Source organism: Nannospalax galili, unplaced genomic scaffold (genome assembly GCF_000622305.1).
Source record: "Nannospalax galili isolate Female #2095 unplaced genomic scaffold, S.galili_v1.0 scaffold128, whole genome shotgun sequence".
In the NCBI taxonomy this organism is placed as follows: domain Eukaryota; kingdom Metazoa; phylum Chordata; class Mammalia; order Rodentia; family Spalacidae; genus Nannospalax; species Nannospalax galili.
In genome coordinates this window covers 1,522,788-1,538,278 of record NW_008360322.1, presented here as the reverse complement: position 1 = coordinate 1,538,278, position 15,491 = coordinate 1,522,788, and the positions used below count along the sequence as shown (strand labels likewise).

Sequence of the window (15,491 nt, the reverse complement as noted above, 5' to 3'; positions counted from 1 at the left end):
TACACAAAAGTACTTTAGTTCTTCTATTTTTTGGCCCCTGTGGCTACTGCAGACGCCTACTTTTCACTAGTCACCCCTCATTGACTAATAAAAGTCAATATGGATTGTATGAGGGTGTTTGCTTTTTCTTTCCTACTTGCAACTCTTCCAACTCTTAATCCTAGCATTTAATCCTCTGCTTAAAACTTCTGTCTCTAACATTTTGGTACTGCACAGTCTGCTGCACAGGTTTTTATTTCAGCTTCCACTGAGTCCGTCCCCATCCGTGATTCACAAAAGCCTGCAGCAAATGTTAAAACATGAAAATGGTACTTTATTTGAAATGTTTTCTTACCTCATTCTATAGCCCAATAAAGGGACTAGCCTAGCCTCTTCTGTCTGACTTGACCTCACGTTCCTGCCTATGCTTTCCTAGTGGGGCCTACATATCTAAAGGGAACATATTATCCTGGAAAATCCCTGAACTATAGGTATTAGTCATGTGTTTTTGTTTTTGTTTTTTTCCCTTGGAGTTATAAATCAAGATACCTTTTTATAGCCTCAGATGCTATCTGATGACACTCTTAGCTTTGAGGTTAAAAGAAGCTAATGGTCTGTCAATACATCCCAAAGCAAAACTGATGCTTTGTTTGTACATTCCAAATGATTTCACAAAACTGTTACATCAGGCACAGACAAGGGCAATAATAGTCCATTAAAAGGGCTAAAGGTGGCTCAGGAAAATTTGGCTTTGAAGTTGTAACATCCCAGACTCTACATAATTAAAGTTCTACTCAGTTAATCACCTTAATTCAAAGGTGTAACTACTTTTTGGGAATGTTTGTTTACATCTTATATTTTATTTGTTATGTCATCTTCTTGATCCATTCTATTGGTGAGATTTCCCACAGACCTTTCTTAAATTTCAGATTGGTTTTTCTTCAGTATTTCTATCGCTTTATTTAATTCCTCTTTCATATCTTCACTGACCTCCATATTTTATTTAGTGATTTGTTGGTATTCTTGATCAAAAGCTTGCTTGTGTCATTGACTATAAAAATAAAAAGCCCAAGTACTCCAACACAGTCTTCATTCCCATGTAATAAGGTCAATACATTTTTATGACGGACTGACGAGGTAATAGCAGATCTCCACAGTGAAAATTTTTGGATTTTTGCTAGCTTTTTAATAATATATTAACTGGCTTTTAAAGGAGACAGCTTTAGGTTTTTACACTGGTTTCTAAGGAGATTATTTTGGGTTTTGATTTTATGTACATTTACTGGTTTGTAAAACTGACAATTTTACATGGTATTTGCCTGTTTCTAAAGGGGACTTATTTGGATCTTTTTAATGACATTTACTTATTTCTAAAGGTAAGCATTTCAAATTTTTACAGCTTTGAAAAATATATTTATTAATTTGTAAAGAAAACTTCATGCTTTTTCTACCCATATGTCTCTAACGATAGACAAGGTCTGCTACTTGGTTACTTGTATGTAATCACAGACATATTTAACATTTGTATATGATCTCAATGAAACATATTTTTTCAAACAAACCTATTTTTAACATGATGCTCAACTGGGGTTGTATTCAGGCCCTGTCAAGGCACTTTCCTGACCTGCTCTGGTCAGCATTTCCAGCCAGGAGTTCTCTACGCCTATGCTGGGGCAGCAAGGGAGTACCTGGATGGATGGAGGTGAGCAGGAATTCCTGCACACAAGCTGACCATCCTCTACCCTGAAGTCTCTAGACCCCTCTGTTTCCCCGAGGCACAAAGCAGCCTGCTGTCAAGCTTGGCCATGAGCCCAAGCCATCACTCATTGAAAGTTTGTTCTCAGTTTTCCCATTTCCCGAGGAACCAGGCTTTCTTCACATTTTTAGTTCTCACCTGGCTCCCTCTACATTTTAGCTCCCCTCTGTCTTTGGGATGTCCACCTTGCCTCTTTACCCTTACTTTCATGTCATCCTTATGAAATTTGTTATAAACATCAGTTTGATAATGTTTTGCTCTCTACTGACTACACTCATTCAAAACCTAAAGCACAGTTTTAATAAACTGCTCTGTAAATTGTGTTTTCTATTAAGTTCACCTGGGCACCTACTAAGTCCCAATATGTATACAGGTAATATTAATTTATTACATTATCTTATTTGGATTCCATATTCTTTTAATAAAAAAAATGCTTCACAGCACTCTCTGCTGAGTCAAACAGCTGCTGTTGTTATGCCTCAGCTGTGCCTTCTTGCTAAAGATAATCAAAGATCATCACAATCAGCTTGTGGACTATCGTGTTTCTACATAGAGGGTAATTGGACCCTTACCCAAGTATCCAGCCACTCTTCCTAGCGAGTTGCATGTAATTCTGCTGTCTCCCAGGTGACTAATTCCTCCAAGGGGCGGGGCCTGCCGCAGAGGATGGACTACTGAGGGGCTGCTGTGAGCCATCTTGGGACAGAAGCCAGGAGGCGAGTAACGCTGGATGATGGGCATGGGGAACACGTAGCAGCTGGGAATATTCAAGGACAGAATGGCCTGGCACTTATGGACCTGAGGTGAGACCGCTGGCCACTGAGGCATGGGCAAAAGCTAACGGTGACTATGGGCGTGTGGCAAGAGTCATCATATATGATGGGCTCTGAGCTGGGGCACAGAGCCCCGGAGTGTGGGGCTAGGCACTGGGTGCTCATTCCTTTGTAAGTTACCACCCCCCACAATAATAATAAATGCACATAAAAATGTTATATAGTTTGCCTGATAGCGCAAAAGACCCAGAGAGAACTCTGGCAACACCTGCCCTAATTATATTCTGGGGAAGGCTAGGAAGAAGGGGCTCAACCCATGAGATGCTTCAGTACAAGTACTCTCCCTTCACCAATGTACCTGTCAGTAACCCCTTGCCCATGCTTAGCTCTATAACTTCAGTAAATTCATTAGTGAACTTTATTGTAAGTTGGTTTGATACTAAAACTTTATTTATTTTAAAAATATTTTTATTTTATGTTTATATGTGTATTACCTGCATGTATGTAAGTGCACCTGTGTCATGTAACACCTATGGAGGTCAGAAGAGGGTGTCAGATCCTCTGGAATTGGAATGATGGACAGTTGTTAGCTGCCGTGTGGGTACTGGGATTCAAACCCTGGTCTTCTGTAAGAACAGCTGGTGTTCTTAACGGCTAAGCCATCTCTCAAGCCCTGATGCTGCAGCTTTAGAAAAAAGGATAAACACTGATTACTCGGTACCCCAAGAAATAAATTCTTATAACAGATGGTGAGTTTGTTAATGTTTTTATGACTTGTGGTATTGAAAAAGGAAATCCAAGTTAAATAATGAAAGGATGCTTTAAATGTTTAGGCTGCAGACAGATACATGCCTAGCACACCAAACTGAGAGACATTAGAAGCAAATGAAAATAGAAAACAGAAATAAAATGTTTTTTTTTTTTGGTAGATAAGACACGATTTTGCTAAGAATTTTTTCAGGAATGGTGCATACATGTTTTGTCCCTGTAGGCTGATCATTGAATGTGATGATCCTCATAGAAAGCTCTTACAGTTATGCAGTTTCTTCTTATGTGAGAAAATTTAAAATTATTGTTAGTTTTCTTCTTTTAGCTAATGGACTTAGATAAGACTTAGATAAGTAAACTTCTTGCTACTGTGACCTTTGTAGCTGGGACAAAAGATAACTTGACTGTTCATTTCAACAGGGATAGCATTCAGTAAAGAGAGGGACTGAAAAATAGGTTGGACTGCTAAAAGTAATCACTGTGTCCCTGGTTGCCAGGTACTGCAGCAATACAGAGTTGTTATTACAATAATTGCTATTGAAACCAAAAAAACTTTCAGTCTGCTCCTCTGGCTTATAGTGCACACCCAATTAAATCCTTAGATTGGGTGGAGGCAGAAGAATATTGGGGTTACCTGTAGCTGCTGGAAAATGTCCCTTATGTTTCTATGTATTATGCAAATTACTTTAGGGATTTTTTTTTTTTCCTTCTGTCTTAAGAACAAAAAGTAGGAAACTTATGAAATGTGCTTTAGGCTGTCATTAAGACACAGGGTACTTTCTTTTGCCCATAACAAGACGACTTGGCTCCAGATGAGCTAGGTTTTGCCTCCCTGTAGCAGATGGCTGCAGTCAAAAAAGGAAACAGTGTTGGTGACCATGGTTTGAATCCTGATCACTTGATTTCCTATCTATAGATATGTGATATGTTCCCCCTTCCTTCTGAAAGACTATAAATCAGGGTATGGGGGACTGGGGAAGAAAGAAGGCTTCATTCATTTGCAGTAGAATAGCCCTTCCTTTGAGACACACCCGAGAAGATGGTTTTAAATCCCTTCCTGAACCTGCCTACTTGACCTGTGATGTTAAATTCCTTCTTTCTCCGACTTAGGACATAAAAGCTCAATTCCTCCCAGGAATCTACAGTGTTAAAGATTCCAGTCTTGACACATTCTCTGGGCAGTCCTTTATGTACCTGAGTTCACTGAAAAATGAAAAACAAGACATAAAATAAAATCAAAATAATTAAAAAATATCTAAGGTCAAAGTTCAGTGAAATCTCTGCTTAAATTAGTTCTTGTTAGCAATTATAAAGGCTGGCTTAGGGAGCAAAATGTATGACCAGTCAAGGTTTATTTAGGAATGTTTGGGTTTTGTTCAAGCTTTTTCTACATATTAAGAGTAATTAAAAGCACCAGATCAGTGTTACTGAACATTTTGAATGTTTAACAATCATACTTGGAGGCCTATACTAATCTGGTTGAAGGAACTTAAAGAATTTTTTTTTGTCCCTTGCCATCCACAGTCAACTGTCACGCCACCTCCAGTGGAGCCAGCGTGAGGTACTCTCCGTGGGTAGAGGCTGAGAAAACTTCAAAGGAAGAATGCCTCCTGGAGAATGGCTGTGTTAAAAAGCATGCTGTGTTCTTGGCTGTTCTGCTTTAGTTCTTGTCTTCATTGCTGTCTTTATTCCTGCTCTTTCCTCATAGAGGAACTGCTTTGTACCTACTCAGGTCATTAGGTCCACCTGAAGAGAGACTAGATACGGATGATTTCCTGGGAACTCAGCTTCCTGTTATTAGACTTCCTCCAAATGCTCTTTTCTTATTTCAAACAATAAGTAAAGTAGCTAAGAATAGGCAACCTTGGAAAATTCTAGATAAGTTACAGCAAGAAGAATTATTTGTGAATAATCTCCCTGCTTCATTTCCTAGAGTTGACTCAAGGAGATTAAAGGGATACTAAAAGAAGATTACTGCCTTTAGTTAAGACAGACTTAGGAATTGCCTACGAGTTAGGGAGAGGTAGGCTATGGCATCCCCTTAAGAGAAAGGAGAGCATATTCAGAATCCCCGAGCCCACTGACGAACCACTTCCTCTTACAGGAGTTTATAAAGGAAATAATAGATGGGTAAATATTCTAGGAAGGAAGGTTTCATGGTATTCACTATAGTTTATGGATAGGTTAGCTAGATCCAGACCACCTTGGTGCCTTTACTACAAGTCAGCAGCAAAGTATACTTGAATAATTACAGGCAGTATAAGAAACATGGATAGAAAGAATAGGAAAATAGGGATTAGAGAAACAAGCCTTTGAAGTTATATGGAGTTATTATAACTTCACTGACCTAGTCATTGGCCTCGGCCACTGAAAAACCTCAGAAGTAAAATGAAATTGAGAAAACGGAACCATAAAATTACCAACCATGAAATTTATAAGTAGCTGATGTTGCCAAACCACTAAGGGAAAAGGACAAATAGTCTAAGCACCTGATTAATTAGGTAAGAACACTCTACACTGTACTGTATTGCTTTGATTTTGAATTGTATTCCTAAGAAAATGATTAACCATGAAATCAACCTGATGCTTGCACAATCTTGTCCTGTAACTTGTATAAAATCTGATGCTCCACTTTAGAAAATTACATTCAGATCATCAAACATCTCTCGTGTTGTGTCTGTTTGTCACTCACCGAGATTAGGTAAGAACACTCTACACTGTACTGTATTGCTTTGATTTTGAATTGTATTCCTAAGAAAATGATTAACCATGAAATCAACCTGATGCCTGCACAATCTTGTCCTGTAACTTGTATAAAATCTGATGCTCCACTTTAGAAAATTACATTCAGATCATCAACCATCTCTCGTGTTGTGTCTGTTTGTCACTCACCGAATCCTTGCCCACTCTCCGATTCCTTGTTCCCATCAGACTGAGTGCTCCGGTCTGGGCTGGTCCGTCACAGTCAACCAAATCCCAGCAGACTGTGGGGCACTTCAAATTGTTCTATAACTGTGATGTGTCTCCTGTCCTCTTGTTCAGTGAGGCCATGGAGACTCCACTAGATGAACTCTAGCCAGTGTCCAGTCTACAAAGAGGAGAGTCAACATAGGAAAAAGTTTCTTCAATGCTGTCAAGCAGAGCTACAGTCAAATAAGGACTCTGACTTATTCTCACATAGCTGGAACAAGAAGCTCTTCCCAAAGCCAAAGTGATGCCGGAGAACCAGATCCTCAACTGACATTGACAGAAAATAAGTTAATCTGGGCCAACTGCATGGTCTTAAATACATAACAGAAAAGTATAACCAAAGATTTAAATAATTGGTATGCTTCTTTAAGAGTCCAAGAGATTACGCTTCCCAGACACTAGGCTTAAGTTCATATAAAATATTATTTAGACATTCATTCCTCACTAATGATTTTGTTCTTGATATAAAATGTACTGCTTAGACATAAGACTTCAGATCTTGGCCTAATTCCACACTGCAGTGCCTACCTGTGGCCAAGAGATATAAGCCCACTATTGCTCTAAATCATGGCAGCATACTTAATCAACTGTCTCTAAAGATTCTTAAAGAATCACCTGACTATAATAGCCTGCATGACTGTCCAAGTTGCCACCCAAGAATAAATTCAGACTATATTCTCAGTCCACACTACCAGAGAACTCTCTTATGCCCCTATTTCAACAGATCATGAACTTCCACTTCCTAAGGTCTGGAATGAAGACTCCATTAGTCCCAAACCATAAAGAAGCTCTTGGTTTGCAAAAAAAACCCATATGGGACCCCTATAAACGCAGCCATAAAGTTCTACAAATGACCTTCGAGTCCCTTCTTGGGGGAAAGAATGAAAAACCTTTAAATCTTCTCCCACAAGCCCTCCTGAGACCCTTATTGGGGAAGAATGTGGACCCTAGCTCCCTTACCCAACCTCAATGACTCTGTTTATGTACACTTCAGCCCCTGATGTTTGGCCTCTGTGCAACTGAAGACTTCTAGTGGTCATGAATCACCTCTCGTTGACAGGTCAAGATAAATTGTGTGTTGGTTGCTTTTTCTTTCCTACCTGCAACTCTTTTAACTCTTAACCCTAACATTTCCTTGGATAGATTTTCTAACTCATGGGAGAGCTCTCTGATTAAAACTGCTGCTCCTAACAGGAATATGTGTAGCTGGCTGTATCAGAATTTTACATAGTATACAAAACTTACACAGTTAAATGTATGCAATTTTTATACAGGGAAAGTGACCAGAAAGTGGTATTGCTTGGCACAAGGCTTTCTCACCAGCCAGGTGTTGATAAGGGAGAGCCAATAACCTAAGCTGCATTTAGAGCCAGACTGTGGGCACAGAAGACCAGGGGATTCCTGGAAAAATTCTCATTTCCCTAGTGTATTTCAATAGTCTCATAGCCAAAAAAGAGCACAAGTATCTCCATATATTATATTCATTTCTGCCAGACAGGCAGGTTATACTAAGAACTTGCTAGTGCTTTCAGAACTATAAAGATAATAGCATTTACTCAAGCTGTTTGTGAAAGAAAACCAAAACAAAAAGAACCTGATTTTTAAAATCTTGATGCCTGTACTTTAAAAAATGATCCATACAGTTAGCCTAATAATAAAGAGATAAAATATTACCTATAAGTCATAGGTAGGTTAAACTAAGGCAGGTAGGTTATACTAAGAACCTGCTAGTGCTTTCAGAACCTATAAAGATAATAGCATTTACTCAAGCTGTTTGTGAAAGAAAACCAAAACAAAAAGAACCTGATTTTTAAAATCTTGATGCCTGTACTTTAAAAAATGATCCATACAGTTAACCTGAGAAGAAAGAGATAAAATATGGCCTATAAGTCATAGGTGGGTTAAAGGCCAATTGACAGAACAACGCATAAGCATAACATTATTACATTAAAACAGAGTTCACTCTTAACAGAAAACAAAATAAATTTACATTTATTTGAGATGTAAGAAGGGACCAGTTAAGTGCAAAAAGTTTAAAATGTGAAGCTTGTTATGCAGATTTACTTTAATCTTTCCCTGTTTCCAGAGCTAATCAGAGGAGAGGGACATTCCTGAGCCTTAGGTTTAGGATTGCTTTATAATGTATCAGTTGGGCTTGGGAACCCCACAGTCACCCATTCTCTGCCTTTAGACCAGTTGTGGCTCTCTGTAATAATTTCTATCTGTGGCAAAAAGGAACTTCTTTGATGAGGGGTGAGAACTATACCTAACTATGGGTTTAAGGTTAAGTTTTTAGAATACAGTTACACATTATATTGATTTAGGGAAATGGCTATAGTAGATTATTTTCTCTTCTCGGGTCTATGACCACTGTAACCACAGATATTTGATTATGTTTACAGGCACAAATTCCTTCCTATTGATAAGACCAATTAAACATGCAACATGGATGGCAGAAATTTCACAAAGTCTTACTTCTAGATGAAGAGCTGCATACAATTTCAATGGCTGCTGAGAGGGGAAGAATAAGTTTTCTCCTGAGATGAACTCCCCAATAGTTTACCTACTCCTGGGTGGTCAATCCTAAACACATGCATATACTAGTACCAATAAATGGACTCACACACATATGTATATATGTAACAATAATGATGAGAGGTCAGAAAATTGATGGGAGCAATGGGAAGTTGGGAGGAGTCGGAGGGGCACAGAGAGGCGTAGGAACGATGTAAATACAATACTAATGCATGAAATTTAAAAAAATAAATGAGGGGCTGAAGAGATGGCTCAGTGGTTAAGAACACTGGTTGTTCTTGTAGAAGACCTGGGTTTGAATCTCAGCATGCACATGGCAACTAACAACTGTCTGTAACTCCAGTCCTAGGGGATCTGACAGCCTCTTCTGACCTCCGTGGGCATTGCATTACACAGGTGTACTTACTTACATGCAGGCAATACATGCATACACATAAAATTAAAAAAATTTTTAAAAAGTTACAAAAAATAAATGAAAAATAATTTTACAGTTACTAGAATGCAAATAATAAAAAAGACATTTTAAAGATTCACTTTACAAGTCAATTTTACTTAAATCGGAACTGTTCAACAAAAATATTCTGCTAGCCATTTATGATCTGAATCCCAGTGTATCAATTAAACTATGGTTCACATAAAAAGTCATAAGATACTTGTTTTGTAACAAATAAGGCAGTGGCTATTACTCATTAGTACCCTTTTTAAGAAAAAAAGGTTGGTCTGCTCTTTCTTCTTAATCTTGGCGAGGATCATTTTGTTCCAGGGATGTACTGTCTGGGATTCTCCAAATCCTCCATCAGTGTATCTTCACCCAAGGTGATGCCTTTGTTCTTGTTGTCATGTATGTAAGAGAATCCAGTGGCCAGACACGTCTTCTGTCCAAACAGACCATGGAGATTTGGTCTAGTCTTATGCTTGCCTCCTTTTCCGCAGTTTGGCACTGGGCACATGTCTGAACAAACATCTTGCGTTTCTCACCATCACCCATTTTTAATTCTCTCTCCACTCCCTAACACCACAAATCTACATGCCATGGAAGCTGGACATCCCACTGCTCTCTCCTTTTAATTTATTATAATAGAGAAAAAAGTACATATTTACCATGGAATGTGTTTTAAAACATATATACATTGTATAACTTCAAATCATGATAAGCTTATCAACTTCTGTTTTATAAAATAAAATACTTTGTTCCTATAAAATACCTGGAAAAGACTCAACTTAAGAAAGGAATTGTATGCCTGTTTTTCCCATTTTCCCCTTGGTAATACCTGTCTCCTATTATTGCCCCTCTTTTGATTTCCTTCTTCCCCTTCACCCCCATAGTTCCTTGCATGCCCTTTGCTGTTCCCATTCCAGTTGAAAACCACCATTTTCCTCATAGCCTGATAACCACAATTATTGGAAGAACAACTATATTTATATAGTAGTGGCACTTTTCCCCTTTTTTATTGAATTATGTGTATTTAAAACAGAACATCTTAATCATCTTTCTACCCCCTTCCTCAATGGCATGTTCCCCATAGTTCTCCCACTGGATTTCATACATTCTGTCATTGATGTTAAGGCCTATCAAGTCAAGTTAGTGTCCCCAGATGTCCCTCAGTGCAAGTTTATCCACTGAGATCTAGTCAACCTATCTAGAATCCCTCCCTTTAAAAAGATCAGCTCTTCCTCACTCAGCAGTAATCAGCTGTCAATAGTTCTTCAGCTAAGATTGGATCCTGCTTCCCATTTTCACGGTTATATGCTGGGTTTTTGTCTTCTAGTGTTTGCGTGGCTCTTGTGCATGTTGACTCCATTGCTGTAGGTTGGTATGATCAGGGTCTCAGGAGCCTGTAAGACTCTATTTTGGCATGGTCATGCACCTCTTCCTCTGGCTCTTACAATCTTTCTGCCCTCTCTTCTACAATGGTTCCTGATCCCTGGGTAGATGAAGTTTAATATAGGAGACCTGGCCAAGGACCCATACTCTGCAGATTCTTATTCTCTATGTTTTGGCCATCTGTGTCCTTTTTTATTCATTGACCTCTGTTGCATGAGGGAGCTTCTTTGATGAGAGCTGAGAGATGCATTATTGTTTCCTCTATCCCTTTTTTTTACTATATTCCATAAGCTTTAGGTGTAGAAGTTCCATTGTAGATGTGTCATCTAGGATTGGGCATTTCACAGAGAATCTCTGTGTGTGACCTGTAATAGTTGTCATCTGTTGCAACAGAAGTTTCTTTGATGCAATGTGACTGTCATACTTGTCCATAAATATAGTGATCCATATTTAACACATACTCAGTAATTACATTTGTCTAAGGATGTGACATCCTTGGGGTTTTTCTACAATCTATGGCCTCTGTAGCCATGAGTATTTAGCTATGTTTATAGCACCATACATGAGTTCCTTCTCATTGAGTGGGTTTTAAATCCAATTATGTAGCAGTTGATTACTCCCAAGATAAAAGTGCTGCTATAGTCCCAATATAGTTTGCTATGCCAGTCATTATTGTGGTTATTAGGCCTTAAAGCTGGAGCATCAATTGATGCTCACCCTTAACAGCTTGCATAATGTTCTCCAAAACTGTGAGAGCTAGCCTTCAGGGAGGTGGCTTCCAGGTCAGTTCCAGCTCCATTGCTTCAAATCTTGTGTCTGAAGTATGTACTATCTTCAGCAGTAGGCACTTACATTCAAGTTCTGGAAGACAACCAAGGGCTGTAGTGGAGCCTTTATCTAGGGGCTAATCAACAGTTATCTGATAGAACTTAAAGCCTTCTCAGAGGGAACTCATGGTTGTCACTGTAAATACAGCCAAATATACATAACTGGAGAGGTCCTATCTCTGTCATATCTCTAAACAAATGAAATTTCTTACTGTATACTAAATATGGATCCTTATATTTACAAACTATACCAAACACTATTAATCAAAGAAGCTTCTTTTTGCAACAGATGGAGTCTATTTCAGAGTTCCACAACTGGTCACACACAGAGAATATATGTTTGAGAGATACCCAGCCCTAAGTGACATACGGTAGAACCTATACACCTAAGGATCCTAGAACACGGTAAAACAGAGAGTAGAGAGAATACTAATACATCCCTCAATTCTTACCAGCAAAGCTTCCTCATACAACAGAGTGTGATGCACACAGAGGACCACAACCGGTCAAGTTTTAAAGAAAAAGAGACTACAGAGTGAATGTCCCTGGGTAAGATTCATATATTAAGCCTTATCCACCCATTACTCAGGGACCATTGCAGAAGAGGGGGGTGGGAAGACTGTAAGAGCCAAGGTTGGTGCATGGGAAGCATAAGGAAGCAGACTTTCAGATCTCTGGGAACTTGCTCAGATGATCTTGCAACAGTGGTAACAGCATGTACAAGACCCATTCAGACTCAATCAGACAAAAACACAGCATAAAACTGAGAAAATGGGAAGTAGGCCTCACCCTTAACTGAGGAACTATTGGCAACTGATTACTGCTGGGTGAGGGAGAGTAGATCTTTAAGGGGGCGGCTCTAGGTAGGCTGACTAGACTCCAGTGGATGAACTTTCGCTGAGGGACATCTGGGTACAAATGTTTGTACTCAGGCTTTAACTTTTATGACAGAATGCATGAAATCTGGGAGGGGGCACTAATAGGAGAGGAGGTCAAAATTTGATTAAGATCTACTATATGAAAGGCACAAAAATCAATAAAAATATACATGAAAAAGAAAATGCTACTTGTGTAAAGAAAATATTGAATTGTCTTCAAGTAAAAGGAATGAATGAATTTATTTTTAAAAAAGAGAAAGGAATTGTGTATTTTGGCTCACATTTCCAGATTGCCGTCTGTCATGGCAGGGAATCCTGGCAACAGGAGCTTGAAGCAGCTAATGACTACATCCACAGTCACGAAGTAGAAAGACAAATAATGCTGGTGCTTAGCTCACATTCTTTTTATTCAGTCTAGGACCCCAGCCCCAGGAACGATGCTGTCCACCCTTAGAGTGATTCTTCCCTCCTCACTTAACACAAGCTAGATGCTCTTTCTCACAAAGGCCTGAGGTTTGTCTCCTGCGTGATTCTAGATCCCTTCAGAGTGACTATCACTATTAACCACCACACTCTCCTCAAACAGCACTTTCCTTGGCAAAAGGATTCAAAGTCCTTCTAAATTTTTTAGTATAAATAACTCATCTTAAATGTTTAATTGTTTCTACTTAGGAACTACGGTAGTAAATGAAAACATCTATCAACAACAGACTCGTAACTGTCCAGATAACTGTGGTAGACATTAATTGCTAAGGTCAACATTATCATTATAATGGATTAATAACTTTAGGTATCTTCTGTTTTCATTTTCATTCTACTCTAGGAATTTTTAAAAATCTTTGTTTCTTCAATGATGCATTCATCCTTCAGTTCTGCACTTTTGAGGTCCATGAGTTTGTGTATTTTCTGCAGTTTCTTTCTTTTGTTGTTAATTCCTAGCTTTAATAAATTGTGATCAGATAAAATATAATAAACTATTTGCACTTTCCTATCTTTATTGATACTTACATTGTGTCCTAATATATTATCTATTTTAGAGAGTGTTGGAAAGGCTGTTGAGAAAAATGTGTATTCTCGAGTGTTTGAGGAATTTCCTTATTTATTTATTTAAATTTTTTTTTACAGTTCCATACTGAACACTGTGTTTCCATCACCTATACCACTCCTCTTCTCCTCTAGCTCCACCCATATCCCCTCCCTCTCAACATTGTGACCCCTTCTTTAATAAATATTGTTAGACATAAATACATATATAAATATTTATAGAATTCATATAAAGTGTCCATTTGTGGTGCTTACATGTATATGTGTTTATGGATGACCACTTAGGATTGGACAAATTTCTGGGAGCTTGTTCCTGGAATAAACTGATTACTCAGTAGCCACTGATTCTTTTAGTTCTTCATCTAGAATTGGCACCTTATGAAATTTCCTTCATCCACATTAGTATATCAACTAGTGTTGTTGGGAAAGTTTTGTTTAGGGAACCATATTGTTGAAATTTCCTGTGCATAGAAGTCACTGTCTCTCAGCTGGTGTCCTGGTTCTCTCATTCTCATTATCAGAACCCAAATTTGGGATTCAGTGTTCGCTTATTCCCTGCATTTGGAACAGTTGAAGAACTTTGTAATAATTTTAGAGGAATTCCTACAGATGTGGATTAGTTCCATTTAATTTCTGATTTACCCCCTCTCTGTTTCTGTATCTCTATCAGAGTCTTCTTGAGAAAGGGTATCATGTTACCTAGGTTGGTTTCCAACTAACTGAATAGCTAGGAAGAGCTTGAACTATTAATCTTACTACCTGAATATTTCAATAGCTGTGATTATAGGTATTCTCTCGCATTTATGACTTAAATTTCATATTTTAATGGACAGTTTAAAAATTAATATATGTAGAATAATAAACACTTTCCATATATTTCACTCTTTCAGATGCTCCTATATTGACTAAATAAGAAAGCAGGATCAAAACATATATATATATATATGTACCTATATCAGATTGACAGTTATCATCCATTAGTTAGTCTACATTTCTGGCAGTAAAGTCAATTTTTTGGTACTATATTTAAAAAAATTTTAATGTGTATGAATACACTGCCTGCATGTATGTAAATGTAACCATGTTGTAGAATGCCCTCAGATGTCAGAGGAGGGTGTCAAATTATCTGAAACTGGAGTTATAGACAGTTGTTAGCTGCCATGTGTGTGCTGGGATTTGAACCTGGGTCATCTGCAAGAGCAGTCAGTGTTCTTACTCACTGAGCCATCTCTCTAGCCCCTACTGTATTTTATAATAGAAAGTTGCTGAAAACACCACATGCTAAAACAGACAATATGATACACAACTGGGGGTTGGGCATCGATGGGGAATTAGGGCAGAGGACACCTGCCTACATCAAGAGTCTTTCAATAGACTACTAAATGGAGTGAATCTACTGCTTTAGGTGAAAGTCTACTTTGATGGTGACAGAACAGGGGATGACAGACCTGGAGACCACACAAGCTGTCCCAGGACCTGCTTGGTGCACATAAACACGTATGGGACATTCCTGTATTCACACAGCATCACAAATTGTAAGATGATCTCCAAGGGCTCATTTGTCTTCCAACAAACCCAGAGATGTGCCTGTTAGTTTTGGTGACTCCACTGGCTCATTTCTTAAGCTCTTTGTAGTTTCGTGGCTGTTGAACAAGGTGTAATAGCCTTGGTGAGGTAGGGATCTGTGAGGGGATAGGCCTTCAGATTATCATCATCCTATCAAGACTGAAGTCTGTCTGTCTCTCTGCACTATGAGAACAGCCCACCTCAGAGATACTTAAACACAACAAGTCAGTTTTTAACTCAGAATTGGCAGTCCAAGCAAAGCCTGCTCTTGTTAAATGGAAAAGCATTTGCTTGGTTGAAAAATGGCTATTCTACTCAAAGAAGGCAGAATTGCCTGGCACCACCTTCTCTCTTGACTGATTTATAAGAAAGGAAATGTAATGATTTCTCAAAAAGCTCAGAGAGTTTTCTATTACCTTAGTATCTTACAACTCATGCACCTAGAGACATGACCCTATCTGAGAATTCAAGTTCACGTTGACGACCATTTGTGAACCTAAAATCCTACAGTTAACCAGTTAGTGTTTGTTAAAATTCACTTTTCCAGATATCTTCTGATCATCTGATGTT

At 38.5% G+C, this 15,491-nt stretch overlaps 1 pseudogene; it reads right to left on the bottom strand.

The window, feature by feature from the left end:
* Positions 1–14,706: 14,706 nt before the first annotated feature.
* Positions 14,707–15,491, bottom strand: part of LOC103727438 — a 7,625-nt pseudogene continuing 6,840 nt past the window's right edge.